Raw genomic sequence first — 15,979 nt, 5'->3', positions numbered from 1 at the left:
TTAAAGAAGCATAGCTGAAGGGTAAGAAGTAGTAGCATCTGCTCTACTACCAGCTCTGCATTCTGCTGTGCCATTTAGGCACTGCCAGCGTGTATGTTTTTGAAACGCTGAAATGAAGACCTAGATTGATCCAATATTACGACTTGAAAATAGTCTGTGTATAGGTCTCTGCTTTTAAATTCTGTGATAAAGGATTTCTGGAGGGCTGCAATCCCAAAAGTAGGAGCCTAAATTAGAGTCTTAGCTCAACAGAAGTGATGACACTTGATCTTTATGGCAGTCTCTCAGAAAACAGATGCATCCCTACATATATCTGTGTGTTTCTCTTTGATGTCCAGTCTCATTTAAACCAGACTTTTTCAGTTTCTTAATTTTTCAAAATATTTTTGTTCATTCTAACACTGTAAGGCTGGTGTCTGTTTCATGACTGGGAATCATGCTAAAGCACGATTGGAGCAAATGTTAAATGGAAAGTGATTTGTTTTGTAGTACTAATGTTACTTAAGTGATACAGATTTATTTGATGGACAAATTTCAAGGTGAAGAAGAGTCTGGGCCTTTTCATATGATTTTGGGGAGTAAATATTGCATGAAAAAAATAGTTCTTGGAATCTTCGCAAAGATTTGGCTGCATGCTTTCACCCTTCCTTTCATATCTGCTTGCAGGCTGGTGCAGTCAGAGTCCTGTCAATGGCATTTCTAAGTTATGATGGGTTAATTCTCATCTCTCTGGGCATCACTGGTGCTTGACAAGGTGTGAGATCTGAGGGCACATCGGCAGTGTGGAGCATGTTGAACGCCTTGGACAGTGTAATTCAGACACCTCAAGAAATATCTCCCCCAGGATATCTCACAGAAATGAAGTTATAATCTGAGAAGTTGTTCCACTAGATTTGCTTTCCTTTAGGAGTTGTGAAAAAATATAATTTAGTTGTCTTCAGGCAACAGGAAAAATCTCTTCAGACTTCACACACCAGACAGGCAGAAAGAAACAGCAGATCTATCCTGTTTACTGAGTACAGCCTGATAAAAGCGACCGAGGTAACATTAGAAGGAATGTAGTAACTTTTGGGAAGACACATTAAGAATTAATTTAATAATTTGTGAAGTATTGAAAAGCAATATTTTACCTTTTGTTTTCTTTTTGGATGAAAATTATATTTAATCTGTCTTGTATCTCTGCAAATGCAGTCTTCCTTCCTCAAATATTTACTCTGGGGATCTCAGTGTATGAGCACCTTTTATTGCAATGTAATTTTGTATAAAATAGTGGGAAGGGAAGGGAAGGGAAGGGAAGGGAAGGGAAGGGAAGGGAAGGGAAGGGAAGGGAAGGGAAGGGAAGGGAAGGGAAGGGAAGGGAAGGGAAGGGAAGGGAAGGGAAGGGAAGGGAAGGGAAGGGAAGGGAAGGGAAGGGAAGGGAAGGGAAGGGAAGGGAAGGGAAGGGAAGGGAAGGGAAGGGAAGGGAAGGGAAGGGAAGGGAAGGGAAGGGAAGGGAAGGGAAGGGAAGGGAAGGGAAGGGAAGGGAAGGGAAGGGAAGGGAAGACAGATGAACCACTGCAACAGTTATCAAGTTACAGCCAGGGATTGCACCTCTAAAGCAAAATTGTGAATCCTGTTAGTTATGCCACTTACAGATGGCTCACAGGGACATAAAGCACATTAATGAGTGTGGGTTGGTAAAGGAGTAATTTGTTGGAGCAGGGTCAGGAGGAAATTTCTCAAGCTTCCTTCATCAGTGTGTTCTGAATGCCTGACCAAGAAAAGCATCCTAAGCCATCATTAATAAATGTAAATAAGAACCTAGCAGGAATATGATCCACATCACAATGAAACTAACTGGTGTCTAGGGAGTAAGAAAGTGTTTAAGTAAGAAAATAAATGGGAATGTTATTGATGACTCCTTTTCCTCCAGAGATATGATCTTTCATAAACATCTTTTGGTTTTCAGCACCTTGCTCATTTTTCCAGCAGGAGTATGGGTCACCTTATAGTAAAGCTGAGTCTAGTGCCAATAGGTTTGCTTTTAAATTGCCTTTCACAGGGGCTTTAGTAGGAGTGCAGAGACCCCAGGAGACACCCAAGAGCACAGAATGAAGAGCATGGATGTAGGACTGTCTGCCCACAGACCACATTAAGAGACTAAATATCCCATATGAGAAAAACAAGAAAGATTGCATTGCACTTACAATTTTTTAATATCATTACACTGCTACTCAATGCAAGAAAAGAATTCTGCAGCTCTTAGATCTTAAGTGAGTTCCTCTCTCAAGGAACTCTAAGTTCCCTTCACTTTTCCTCCTGTGCTGCTTTCTCACCATGCCTACCACCCACTTTCAGTGGTACAGTCTTTCTTAGCATCTGATAACTACATAAAACAAGAAATTACTACTTTTCAATTATGTCTAAATATTAGTGCAGAAAATTGTTACAGTTGTTTTTTAGTTAAGTGGGAAATTTGAACTCAGTTTTTGTGTGATTAAACAAAGTGACAAGTAATATATAAATGTAATAAATTATTTTGCATTTCTCAAGAAGAAGTTTATGAAGACTATTTAGAGATTACACTGTATTTTATAAGCAACTTTACTGTTTATATTAATTTTTATCTACTCTATGTGCTTGCACAATTACTATAATACCTTGGAGCCTCAAAACTCTTTCAAATGGAGATGTTGGTAAGATTGGAAAAGAAAACAACAGTGCTATTATACTTAACTAAAAAAGGAGGGTCAGAAGCCCAAGACCTTTTGACATATTCATGTCAGTTGCAGTTCTATGCATCTACACCTGTAAGGATCTAGAAGAGCAAGTGGAGGCTGGTGTTGGCACAACAGCTAACTATATATATATCTGAATTTTAAGGAATTTTCAGAAACTACTGTGCTGGTTTACACTGGTGATAACCATCGATGACAAAGACAAGAGACGTTTAAAAAATATCCAGCAAAATTTTCTCTGTTGCTCTGATTTCCTAACGAGTTTAAAAAAATTGAGCTCTCTTGGCTGTTTATTTTTATTTTTTTTTTAAGATGTTGCATAAAATGTAGGTAGATCAGTAAGCCCTGGGTTTTGACTTTCTAGATTACTGGACTACCTCATAATACAATATTCATTATTGTTTGAATGTATTTATTTTTCTCTGTCTGAGGCAATTTTAACCAGTCTCAAAACTTCAGCGATTCAAGGAGCATAAATTTTCCCTGCATGCTAATTAGCTTTAAAACTTTGTTTATTTACAGATTATTAAGCAACCTGTTAAAGTAATATGCAGCATATTAGAAAGGTGTAACACACCTTTCAGGTTTCTTGCATCTGCTTGCATGGTAGGTTGCTTAACAGAGGAGCCATGGCTGATGGAATGATGGTCTCAAAGGATTTTCAACTTACTGAACGAGCAGGTTTTTTTTGCACAAGTTGTATGTGTGGCTCATTGGATTGTCTTAGAAGTCAGATGTTAATTGTATCAATAAACATAGCAACAGTGCCTTTCACCAGTCCCATGATAGCCACTTTTGCTTCAGCTGGGGTTCTTAAAATATTCTTTGACTGTATTTTTCCACAGCTGATTTGTACCACACAGTTAGCATTTCTTTCTGAGTCATCTACCAAGAAAATTTGAGCTGCTGGTGAAATATCCACAGGCCCCACTCTACTACAGGCATATCAGGAGTTTCAGAAGAAAATCAATAAATTATTCCCACAGACCACCAATCGGTAATAAAATGAGATTTTCATCAGTTATAGTAGAACATTTTTGCATTCATGCAAACCCCACCATTATTGCAAATTCAATTAGCTCTGATATTCCTTGTTAAAATATTTTAAAAACTGTAAAAGTGGATTCCAAGTTCTGCAGCCTCAGTTTTATGATTGGAGGGAAAAGGCAAAGGGATACAGGCAGTTCTGCATGTATGTAAGGTTTTATAAGAAGTTCCTCGCAAAATGAACTCTGAAATTCTTTATGTTCACATTATGCTCTTTAGCACACGATTGCAGTTTCAACCACTTCTAAGATGTCCCATTATTAGTTACATTGAATCAAGCACCTATTTCAGAAGAGCTTAACTTTATATCTTAGATTTTAAGGAAAGCACTCTAATAAGTGGGATCTGAAAGAAAATACTGTTATTGCCGAGAACATTATAAATATTTTAAAATGTCATTTTTCAGTTTCTTATTACATAGTAATTAACACAAAATTGAAATAGATTTTATGCAGTACGCCTCATAATTTCGTAGCTGGATAGATGACACTGACTTAAAATACCTGCACAGCAATAAAGTTTATGAACCATTATGCAGCAAAAAAATATAATCATTACTAATGGAATGCTGAATAGAAGCTAAATTCTACTCAGTCCCCAGCACAACACAGAGTTTAATAAAACAGATGAGTTGAATATCTATCACCTAGAAATCCTAGAAATTCAGTAGTTCTCTCTTTTTTTTTTTTTTCTTTTTTTGAGAATCATAAAATGGTTATGGTTAGAAGTGACAACTGGGGAGAGTTTTTTACTTTTTATTTTTCCCTACTTTAAAACACGCATTGATACTTAGCACAACCTTGTAAATGTCAGTAACAAAGGCTTTTATTTATTTTTAAAATATATGTTTAATTAACCAAAGTAAAGAAGGCAGTGTTGCCATTTTGGATCTGAGAGAATTTGCCCATGTCTGAATCTGCTCTGAAGTACACCTTGGCTACCTTGCTCCAGTGCTGTCCCTGGTCCCCTCTGAGCTTGGAGATGGCTTCCACAGTCCCTTCCAGCTGTCCCTTCTATGACCATCTGATGGTTTGACAGGAGTGGGACTAACCCACATTTAAAATCTTGGGTTTTCTGCAATTGGTTTTGCATTGATTTACCCTTTTTATTTATTTTATAATCCCCCTTTGTCTCTTTGCTGATATTGCCCATCAGTTATCACCAGAGAACCCTGTGTCAGTGCTCCAGTATGTAAACTCAATAGCTTTTCAATGTGACTTTTTCCATGGCAGAAAAAAAAATGAATTAATCTGTTAAAAATACAGTCAGTTGAAACACAGATAGGCTATTTTGAGTTCACTAAATTTTTTCTTAATCTAACAAAAGTCATGGTAGAAGTCATGGTTTAATTCTTTCTGGATTACGGTCCAATCAGGACTTGTTAAAATTGCTCCCATGTGGAACAATAATCCATAAACAAAAAAAGAGAGGAGTTGAGCCTGCATTTCAAGGACAACCCCCCACTACTTTGAAAACCAAGGTAAAAGACTGCTCTGCTTTTCTTGCCATCAGTAGGAAAGCTTGAAACACACGTGATGCACTACTTGGAGGAAGTCTGCTCAAATGGCACTATGAACAAAATATACATTGAACAACAAGAGAAATGTGAGATTTTTTTTCTTCCCCACTCTCCCTTTTCCCATAAGGAAGGCTAGAAATATATGGTATAATAAAGGACTTAGAAAAGGTATGTTCAAATGGTATTATGAATATTGTGCTAACACAGGAGCTACTTTCCATGCCTACATGAAAATAAACCAGCTGCCTTCACTAAAATGGATGGGGCTTATTGTTATTCTGTCTTAATTCAGAGATTTCCCTTCTGGTAGAATTCAAACATATATATATGATATTAAAAAAAAGTAAAATTCCTCCCCCCCTATAAAAAATTCCAAAAACTTAGGTAAAGAACATAAAATATGCCTTTGCTTTTCTCTCTTTTTTTTTTTTTTCATCTGTTCCTCACAGACAGTTTTAAAACTGACTATTTAGTGCAGCTCTGGGCATTTGATAATTTTTAATGCAACAGGAAAAGTTTCTGTTCTTTTCAAAAAGAGAAACCATCTCCATGTGGGAAGACAAATACCAATCAACAAGACTAGCAGAAACCAACACATGCTTTGCTGTATGTTCTAAGTCCCTCTTCATCCAAAATGGTAGATATTCAAAAATCAGAGAAATTTATACTGGTTTTTAATTATGAACATAGGTCTCAGGTTATCCCAGAAGTGCACACTTCAGTGACTGGTGCATTCAGTGGATGGACTAAAGATTAAACAATGAATTTTAATTTACTTAGAATAAATGCAGTAAATTCCATTTCATGTAATGCTGTAAGTATACTGATTGCAATAAACAATGTATTCTGCTCTGTAACTCCTATTTTTCCCTTCAGCTGAGTTTCTGTGATATTAGTAATTTCTATGTATTCACATTCTAGCACCCTGTCCAGGTATCAGCATACAAAATTAGCTCAAAAATATAAAATTATCCATCTATAAACTCTGTGCATTCTGTAAAAACTCACTAAGGCTGAGAAACCAGATATTACACAGTATTCAGGCATAGCATAATAAAGACTAACACTGTAATTCTGCTCCCAATGAACACCATGGGCTTCTGTCAATGGCTTCTGTAAGAATAGGACTTTGTATAAGAAAGAAATCACTGTATGGTCACCCACTGTAATCTGCATAAACATGTCAGAGAAATCAATCTAGTAACATCTTCATTGAATCACTTCTCATTATACTGGAGAATAACCTTTAAATCAAATTTGGGCATAAAATTGTTAGAATTATAAAATCAATTCCCTGTTAAATATATTTAATTTCTCTCTTCTTTGAGTTTGCCTACTTTTAACTTCCAAGCACTTGATACACTTGTAATGCTTTTCTGCTGTGAGAAACCTTCCACACTTTTAAAACACAATTACTGTCTTTTAATATTCTTTAGGATGTATTTGATACAGAGAGCAAATCTTCAAATTGGTTTGGTCTAAATCAGCCGCTTTTCTGTCTTAAGGACAATTTATATTTGCATTATATCTCCTTTCAACAGCTGAGCAAGACAAAGGGGTATTAAGGACAATGAGTATCCTCAGGGTCTCCACTCCTCAATAAATATATATATTATAGAAACACAGTTAAGGAAAAATTAACAAGAAACACTGGTTTCCCCTGTTAATTAAACTCTCAGTGTATTTCTGTAAGTAAGAATGCCCTGTCTTCTCTCACAGGCCAGAAAGACCTTCCCAGGCTAAAGAAATCCAGAAAAATAGCACTACATGTAGCCACAGGCGTCTACTGCAACACCTTTCCTAATGTGAGATATGTGCAGTGGGTAAAGCTCCATTTGAGCCAGTAACCCCAGAGAGCCTTTCCCAGCAGTGAGAAAAGCATCCCCTGCTCAAGTGCAGTTTATCTCTCCTAGAACAGACATCTGAACTCAGCCAGACAAGTCGTGCCCTGGAAGGACCTCCAGCGACTAGAAATGGGAGCCAGGGCAATAATCTCAGATTGTGGCATACTTACAGTGGTTACATGCAGTTATGTTTAATTAATTCCACCTACACTGTAATACTTTTGAAGAGAAACATTGGTTTAGGAAAAAAGTACCAATATTCAAAAGTCATTTCTTGTGTGGGGAACAGGGGTGTTTAATCAAGAGTCCCTGTTTTCTAAGGAAACAAATAAAATTCCTGATTTCTGAACAGATCTTTTTGGAAAGAATTGGGCATTTCAGTGTTTGGACATAATGACATAAAGGGTCAAGATGCTAGCATGACTCGATGTTCTAAAATTACTTTTTTCTTGGTAAAATTGTTTGGAGATTACAGATTTATTAAAAATGTGATCAAATATCTAATAAATATTCTTTTCTTTATTATATACTCCTTTAGCATTGACAATAGATTCAGTTAATGGGGTGTGAATATGAATTAAATATTTGGGTATTTAGGATTCTGAAAATAGTCACTATTTTCATGCAGAAAATATGTTTTCAATTTGCTAGATATGAACATCTCATATCTAAGTCTTACGTAATTTATAATTTGTTTTTCTTCCATTTTCCATTCTACAAATATTTCATTTTCATTTTAAGAGTGATTTGTCAGAGTTAATTTTTGTAACTAGGTATTTTTTCCACGATAAAATAATGAACAAGCAAAAGAAAATTTTTCTCTTAGGTTTGATAGAGAACCTGGGTTAAGTATCTTTATAGTAACTGTAAGAATTATTTTAAAACACTAGTGATTTTATCTAATTGACAAATTAGTTTGGAAATCAGGTAAAAAAAGAAGTGAAATATCATTTGGAATGGGAGAAATTTTTTAATTACAGCCCTTTCCATATAAAGGGAAAGATGTAAATCCAAACCACAGAAAAAAATACTCTGTTACAGTAACCTACACAAAGAAACTGAATTGAGGATGCAGAAAGGAGCTAATAAATAATTTATTGAAAATCTTCAACTCCAAACAAGCAACTGGTTAGTGTGTGTTGTAGTAAAAGGATTTGGTCATTTTACTTAAATGTTGATTTTGATGAGTTTAAATGATAGAGAAATATTGTTGATGTAATGTATTGCATTTCTGCAAAATATTTGAACTGGTGTCATGATGGATCTTGTTTCATGAATTCAAATGACAAAAGCTGCAATAACAATAAAAAATATGGACATTATTTTACAAACTTCTTTATGTATAATTATGAAAACATCATTATTAATATGGAACTTTATCTGAGTACCTGTGTTTCCCCTGTGTTATTTGGATGTTTTAAAAATTACTGGGATAATTATATTAGTACAAAAAAAAAATCTCTTAGTGACAGAAGAGGGGTGGGAGTGGTTAATGAAAAATTTTAGAGTTTGATTTCAGTGAAACAATATCTATTTCAATATGGCCAAGGACAATGTATATAGGAAAAGATTGCAAACTACAATAATGATATGGATTCACTAACCTGGGAAATAGTAATGCTGAAAAGTACTTAGGGCCATGGTGGATAATCAACTAATAATGAGATCCCAGGTGACACTGCAGTAAAAAGAAATAATGGGTAGAAATATGGGATGGTGAGTAGGAGTTGTGAGATTATAATACATCTACATTTGACAATAATGAAACTATTCATGGAATAATTTGTCCATTTCTGCTATTAGTGCATTGAGAGATGCTAAAAACCTGCAAAGAATTCAGAGCAGAGCAGGGGAGTAACTAAAACCTGGATGGTGATGTGGCATCCTAGCAGCCAGATGGTACTCCATCTTTCCAAGGAGAAAACTACGGTGTCAGTTGATGGTCCCTAAGTGTCCATGTGGACCACAGAAATTCAGCAGAAGTCTTTTCAGTGTAGAATATTACGGCAAAACAACACCAATATAGGAAAGCCAAGATGACTGGCATGTAGAGATGGAACAAGTGGTAATTTAAAAGGAAACTTCCCAGTCTGACCATTGACAGGCTGTGGCAGTGGCACTGCCAGCTCCAGGGACTGTCACTGCTGGGATCGAAGCCCATTCACAGAGGTGGCTCCAGTGACCTGACGGGTCCCTGCTCGACTCCCCCCACATCCCCAGTCACACTCACATCCTCATTCACACTCACACTCACATCCACACTGGTTTCCTGACAGGCGCAACCCCGGATTTCCCAAGGCAGGGTCTCTGATGCCTTGTTCCAAAAGCCATTTATTCCCAGAGCAGTAATACAGAAACAGTTTGAGCTGGTGGCTCCAAGGAGGGACCCAAGAACAAAGGAGCCCCTGTGTTTTCTCCTCCTCCCATGCCAAGCACGGGAACTCTGAAGTCATGGTCACCAGGATGGACCACAGGTGTCTTTGTTATGTGAAGGGGCAGCTGTTCACATCCTCTTGGCTCAGCCTGCAGCTCCAACTGCAGCTGCTCACTCAGATACTGAGTGTGTTCCTCAACAGTAATGCCTTTAAATTAGCTGAGGGAAAGTTTAACTTTGATATTAGAAAGAAATTCTTCACTTTGAGGGTGATGATGCACTGGCACAGGTTGCACAGGTTGCCCAGAGAAGATGTGGATGCTCCACCCTGGAAGTGTTCAAGGCCAGGCTGGATGGGGCTTTGAGCAAACTGGTTTAGTAGGTGAAATCTCTGCTGATGTGAGTGGAGTGGAACAAGGTGATTTTTAAGGACCCTTACAACCCAAACTCTATGATTCCATTATTTGAATTCAGCAAGAAGAAAAAAGAGAATTAAATGGAAATTATTAATTAGTGGAATCACTTTCAAAATTTAGTGGTGAAGTTTCTGTTATTGGAAACTATACAGCCAGAACAGGATGTTTGTTTCAAAGACACCACACACTTTTCTTCAACTCTGACTATTGCACTTTGGGTTGGAATTGATGCATGGTGCTCTCATGGTTTGAACTTGTAATAAAATTGGAGTGTTCCCTAAGGCCCACCAAAATCTATGAATGGTGTTTATTGATATGGAGAAATAGCTGGCACTTCCAGATGTGATTTGGAATATTGCCTCTCATTGTGAACAAAAAAATTGTTTGAACTTTTATTAAAGGCTCCAGTTTACAGCTTATGTACACTTCAGACATTATGACTACCTGGAGGCTGAGGTCTCAGCCACAGGCAGTAGATCACAGGCATGACTTGGTCTTGCAGATGCTGCACACATGGAAGCACACGTCAAACTGAGAGCATGGCAGATCTGCATAATCATAGCTCTCAGCATGAAGTGTGCAAAATTTCATCACCTCTGGTCCTGATGTCCTGTGCCCACTCTGGGAGGAAATCTGCCTAAGCCAAGAACTTTTCAAAGATCATTAAAGTGCCAAGTGCCATTTGGTTTAGCCAATTGTTAGTTTGTGGTGCAGACCTCAACACTGATGAAGGAAGACACTGAAGCTGTTCTCTTTACGTGGAACATTCTCATCTGGTTCTCCTTACTATACAGAAACAGACTCCAACATCTTCTGCCCTTGCCACCTGGGGTGCAGATCCTGGCCCCTTTGTAGGAGTCCACAGTCTACAATAAAGGAAATTACAGCAAAAACTGCTTTGGTGGAGAGCACTGCTACCTTAAGCCTCAATTATTCAGAAAGACCAGTCTGATTTCACAAGTTATTATTCTCTTTCTTGTTTGCTACACCAGTGGTTGGTTCCAATGCCTTTCCCCAGGAGGCTGAGCCTGAATTGTATTCCAGGGGCAATTCAGAAACTGGAAGGCAAGCTGGGCCTCATTTTTGAAAATTAACATTTAACTTTAATTGTTCCTACCCACGCTACTTTGGAAATTATTCCTCTGTGCAAACTGAACAAGAAAGGAAAAGGTCACATTCAAATGTAGATTTTAAAAAACCCTGAACTTTAGCTCTAGTTTACCACCTTGTCTTCATCTTAAATATAGCAATAAAACCAAAACAAACCTTGTCTGCATGCCTGCTTTACATTAGAGCCTTACAAGAAAAGTTATATGTTGTCTGTTTCTTTGCTTAAAAGAAAAATAACCAATTTGCTCTTGTGTGGTTCAGGGGAAAATAGCCTTGAGAAAATGTTATTGATGTAGTGTATTTATGTAGGGTTGCATGACAAATTATGCCATCAGCAAATAAGGTCAGAGTAGCAGAGTGAATTACTGGCAAAAATAGGTTCCTTGCAAAGGACAAAGGTTCTTTTAAATGCATATAAATCTTGAAGCCATATGAGAAGAAATAATACAGATTCAGTGTGGAATGTAGTATTAATGTAGTATTTTAAAGCTTCCCAAAACTCCATATGATTTTTTTTGTGGATGGCTATTACTTTTTCAGGAAGGATGAAGAGGCCTGCATAGCAGAATATCTGCCTGTGATTACTGGGAGGCAGTTTAAGGACTTCCATGAAGTGTGGTGTAGCTGCTTCAGTTAGACTTCAGACCCTGCCTTCAGAGGGGGAAAACATTGCATTTAGGGATGAGTTCCTACTATTCTCATGGAGTCCTAATGTAGTTTTCTACAGCTGGGAAGAAGGAGCACATCAATAGATGCCAAACAACCTGCTTAATCACAAGTATACTGAAGACTACACTGCAGAGAAGAGTACACTATTTAATTTTTAACAAAGAACAATTCTGCTGTACAGTTCTGTAATTCAGGAATTACAGTATCATGTAATTCCTTATCTGTCTGAAAACTGTTTAACACAGGGGTTGCTAAATTATTCCTAGTGCACTTCATGCCTTTTTGTGAATCATAAAAGTGAGTTTTGAAGGTTTATTTCTGGACAAGTTCTGGGTTGGCTATATTATAGCATCAGTTGTTTAAGAAAAAGAATCATAATCATATTAATTTGATAAATAATCTTTAAATAAAGCAGCATATTAAGCATATCAACAACGCTTTGCAGTTGAAATTGGCAATAGCATTTTTTAAAAGGGCGAAGTCATTGCTTATCAGATGCACCACGGCCCTCAAGCTACACATTTGACATTAGTCATTCATGACAATGCAAACTTTGGAGAAGACATCAGAAACATCTTCCCCTTTTTAGGGATGCCCTTACATTTGGGATAGAGCAACACACAGGATGAGTTCACTGGTACAGACAAAGGCAGGACTGGATTTGTTGCTCGGATGCAACTTCAAGACCATCTGCCTGTGGTGAACACCAACTTGACACAACTGATACTGGAGAGGGTGAATTTGAGTGGCCAAGATATAAGTCTGTGAAAGAGCTGATCCTGTCCTTGCAGGTGGTGAAGGTCCCCAAGGCAATCTCCATCCTAATCCCATACCTGACTGGCAGCAAACACCATGGTTGCATGTGTACAATTGTATGCATTGGAGTTTGAATCCTGACATGCAATGATCTCTTCTGTTCTCAGCATGTTTCTCATTCCAGGCAACAGCTAGACATTGCTGATAGGATCATAGAGTATCCTGAGTTGGAAAGGCTCCACCAGGACCACTAAGTCTAACTCCTGACCCTGGACAGAGCAGACCCAAGATGGTCAAGTACAGTCCAAGATCTATTCCTGATAGGCACTTTGGGTATTATGATCTTAATTTCAGGGCTTAGGAGTCTTGCTAGGACATCACTGGGCTGCATCTGGGACTGGCTGTGGTTGTTGGGATGGGCTGTGGACGGTGAGACTGCTCTGCTCTGAGTGGATGTCTCTGTCTTCCTCCCCAGGAGCCACCAAACCCTGTGCCCTCACCTCCTATGGTGGGTGATGGTGGGCAGTTAGGAAACAGGCATTTAGCAACTGTTCTTTCCAAATAAGAACTTTCTCCCTTCAAACATTAAATATCACTGCTGAACTAGTCTATCATGACAATGAATCTTACAGTCACTGAAGTTAAACTGACAGTTAAACCTGCTTTTTTATGCCTTACACTGCTCATTTTTAGCTTTCCAAAACTTTGTAACATCACCTTTTACTTCCTGGGCATGTAACATTGTCACTGTTCTTTTGCTTTCCCAAATGGTACTTGGTGCATAAGACTAAAGAACATATCTGTCCTTTGATTGTGGCTTAAGAACAAAACTCTGTGAAAGAGGTTTATGCAACAAGACAGTAGAAGAAAACTTTAAGCAGTGTGATTGAAAAGAAATCTTCTTCACACAGGAGACAGGTACTCAGATATATACAGTTCATAATTATAGGCTAAGAAATTATCTAAAGAGTTCTGTGGTGGATCAGCTGTTAAAGTAATAGCCTGTGAGAATGGGTTCCTCAACTGCAATCTTGATTTATCATCAACTTCTAATTTAGTGGTAAGTAAGATCTTTCTGATCCAAAATCCAACATCTTTTAAAGGCATTTTTTGCTGATGTAACTCAATTGATTCTAATGGAGTCACTTTCACTTTACGTCAATGAAAGTGAAATTGGGATATCATTACAGTCTCAGTTAACTCATCTACCAAGTAAATTCAGTTTATCGATCAGAGCTAGGGGACACTTTAGAGCTGGAATTTTTATTTTATTCTTTTAAAACCACAGCTTTTTGTAATTAAAAAAAATCAGTAGGAGACATGACAAGTGTTCTTACTTAAAGACTGTGACTCAAAAAAGAATGTGTTGGACTCTTGCACTGAAAAAATGCATTATTTTTATAGAATTATAGAATCATTAAGGTTGGAAAAAACCTCTAAATTCATGGAGTCCGGCCACTTCTGAAAACAGACAAGGAAATGTGACAGGAAATCATGCCTTTACAAGTTGTGATTTTTTTAAACTTTCAGTTCCTTGACAATAATTTTTTGTTTGTTTATTTTAGCTCACATTTCAAGATGTGAAAAAATACTGAAATACCAAATTTTCCTCAAGGCAGTGTTTAAAATATTATTCACATGACAAACTGAACTTGTGTCAGCAGTGCCCTGGCAGCCGGAGGGTCAACCATGCCCCTGGTGCATCAGGCATCACCAGCTGGGCAAGGGAGAGGATTGTCCTGCTCTGCTCTGCACTGGGGCAGCCTCACCTCGAGGGCTGGGGGCAGTTTTGGGGACCACAGTATAAGAAAGACATTAGGCCATTAGGGGCCATTGAAAGGAGGGCCACCAAGATTGTGAAGGCTCTGGAGGGGAAGGCATATGAAGAATGGCTGAGGGCACTTGGGCTGTTCAGCCTGGAGAACAGAATGCTGAGGGGAGGTCTCATTGTGGTCTGCAACTGCTGTGGAAGCAGAGGGGCAGGCACTGATCTCTTCTCTGTGGTGATCAATGTCAGGACTCAAGGGAATGGCCTGAAGCTGTGTCAGCAGGGGTTGGATATTAGGAAAAAGTTCTTCACCCAGAGGGTAGTTGGACACTGGAACATGCTCCCCAGGGAAGTGGTCACAGCACCAAATCTGTCTGCGTTCAAGAAGTGTTTGGGCAATGCTCTCAGACACATGATGTGACTCTTGGGGATGGTTCTGGGAAGGGCCAGGAGCTGGACTTGGTTATCTTGATGGGTCCCGTCCAATTCAGGATATTCTATTACTTGGTGGTTCTATGATCTCTAGTTCTTATTTACTTTATAGGGGTGTTTGATGGCTCAAGTTAAGTCTAAAAAAAAAAGGAAGCTTTTGGGTAAAAAGAACTGAAGAGTTAAACCTGTATTCTACTATTCTACTATAATTTCTGCTAAATATCAGTTACCCACATTCACCCTTCTTTCTTTTCATCCCATGTGACACATTTCTAGCATGTTTTTATTCCCTTTAGGTTTCATGCTTCCTTGTGATGTGCCATCCGGCTTCCCTGGAGGAAAAGGCAGTCATAGAATGGTTTGTGTTGGAAGGGACCTTAAAGATGATTTAGTTCCAACACCCCTGCCATGGGCAGAGGCACCTCACACTATACCAGGATGTTCAGAGCCCTGTCCAAGCTAGCCTTGAACACTTCCAGGGACGAGGCAGCCACAGCTTCTCTTGGCAACGTGTGCCAGTGTTTAACCACCCTCAAAGTAAAGGATTTATTTGTAATATCCAATCTAAACTTTTTCTCTGTCACCTTAAAGCCATTCCCCCTTGCCCTGTCACAACATGCCCTTGCAAACCATTCCTTTCCAGTTATCTTGTAGGTCCCATTGAGTAGTTTCCCATTGAGAGTGGAAAATTCTAGAGCATTGTGCTCTATTTGGCTTGTTTGCAGAATCTAAATAAAAATCTGCATTTTTCTATCTAGAAGGATTTTTGTTGTTTTTTCTTCTTTCAATTTCTGTGAGCAGGGTGCAAGTTTTTACATCTTGAGCCCATCTTCAGTAAAAGTTGGAAGCAGTTTGATTTTCTCTATTAATGCTACAGATGAAAGGACCAGCTTACATCTCTTAATGTGAAAAGGGGTACCTCATTTGCATTATTAATGATAAGAAATTGTCACTATGGTACATAAAAGCACCATTTAATATATTTGGTCTACAGGGAAACACACTTTATCCCTGTATTACATATGACAAAGCAAAACCAGACAGACTGTATGCTAGATATAAAGAATATTGAATGACTAATTTTCAGAAAGCAAAGATCAGGTGTCTACTAAAATTAGTCTTGTTTGGGTTTATTATTATCATTATCATTATTATGATGATAGTGACTGGGCACCTGCTCAAGCAGCAGGTTAAATTGTATTAGTCAATGCCTAAATATACACTGAATAAAAAGATCACTTTCTGACTACAGTACTCATTATCTTAGGATGAAAGGAGAAACCAGAATGGGATATGGACAGAGAGAGAGCTACAAAGGGGTGAGATC

The 15,979-nt window shown here is 38.1% G+C and overlaps 1 protein-coding gene and 1 long non-coding RNA gene across 4 annotated transcripts in view; one reads left to right on the top strand and one right to left on the bottom strand.

Moving 5' to 3' along the window:
• LOC135294455 (uncharacterized) overlaps positions 1-1,245 on the top strand; it is a 93,170-nt gene extending 91,925 nt beyond the window's left edge. Inside the window, exon 4 of the long non-coding RNA XR_010356562.1 lies at positions 667-1,245. This is a non-coding gene — a long non-coding RNA (uncharacterized LOC135294455). The remainder of the gene's footprint in view (positions 1-666) is intronic.
• The window catches only part of TENM4 (teneurin transmembrane protein 4), a 1,559,611-nt gene that overhangs the window by 760,117 nt on the left and 783,515 nt on the right, over positions 1-15,979 (bottom strand). The gene's annotated exons all lie outside the window — the stretch shown is intronic.

Source organism: Passer domesticus, chromosome 2 (assembly GCF_036417665.1).
Source record: "Passer domesticus isolate bPasDom1 chromosome 2, bPasDom1.hap1, whole genome shotgun sequence".
NCBI classification, from domain to species: Eukaryota; Metazoa; Chordata; class Aves; order Passeriformes; family Passeridae; genus Passer; species Passer domesticus.
Note: the sequence above shows the minus strand (reverse complement) of the source record. Positions and strands in the feature narration are given on the sequence as shown.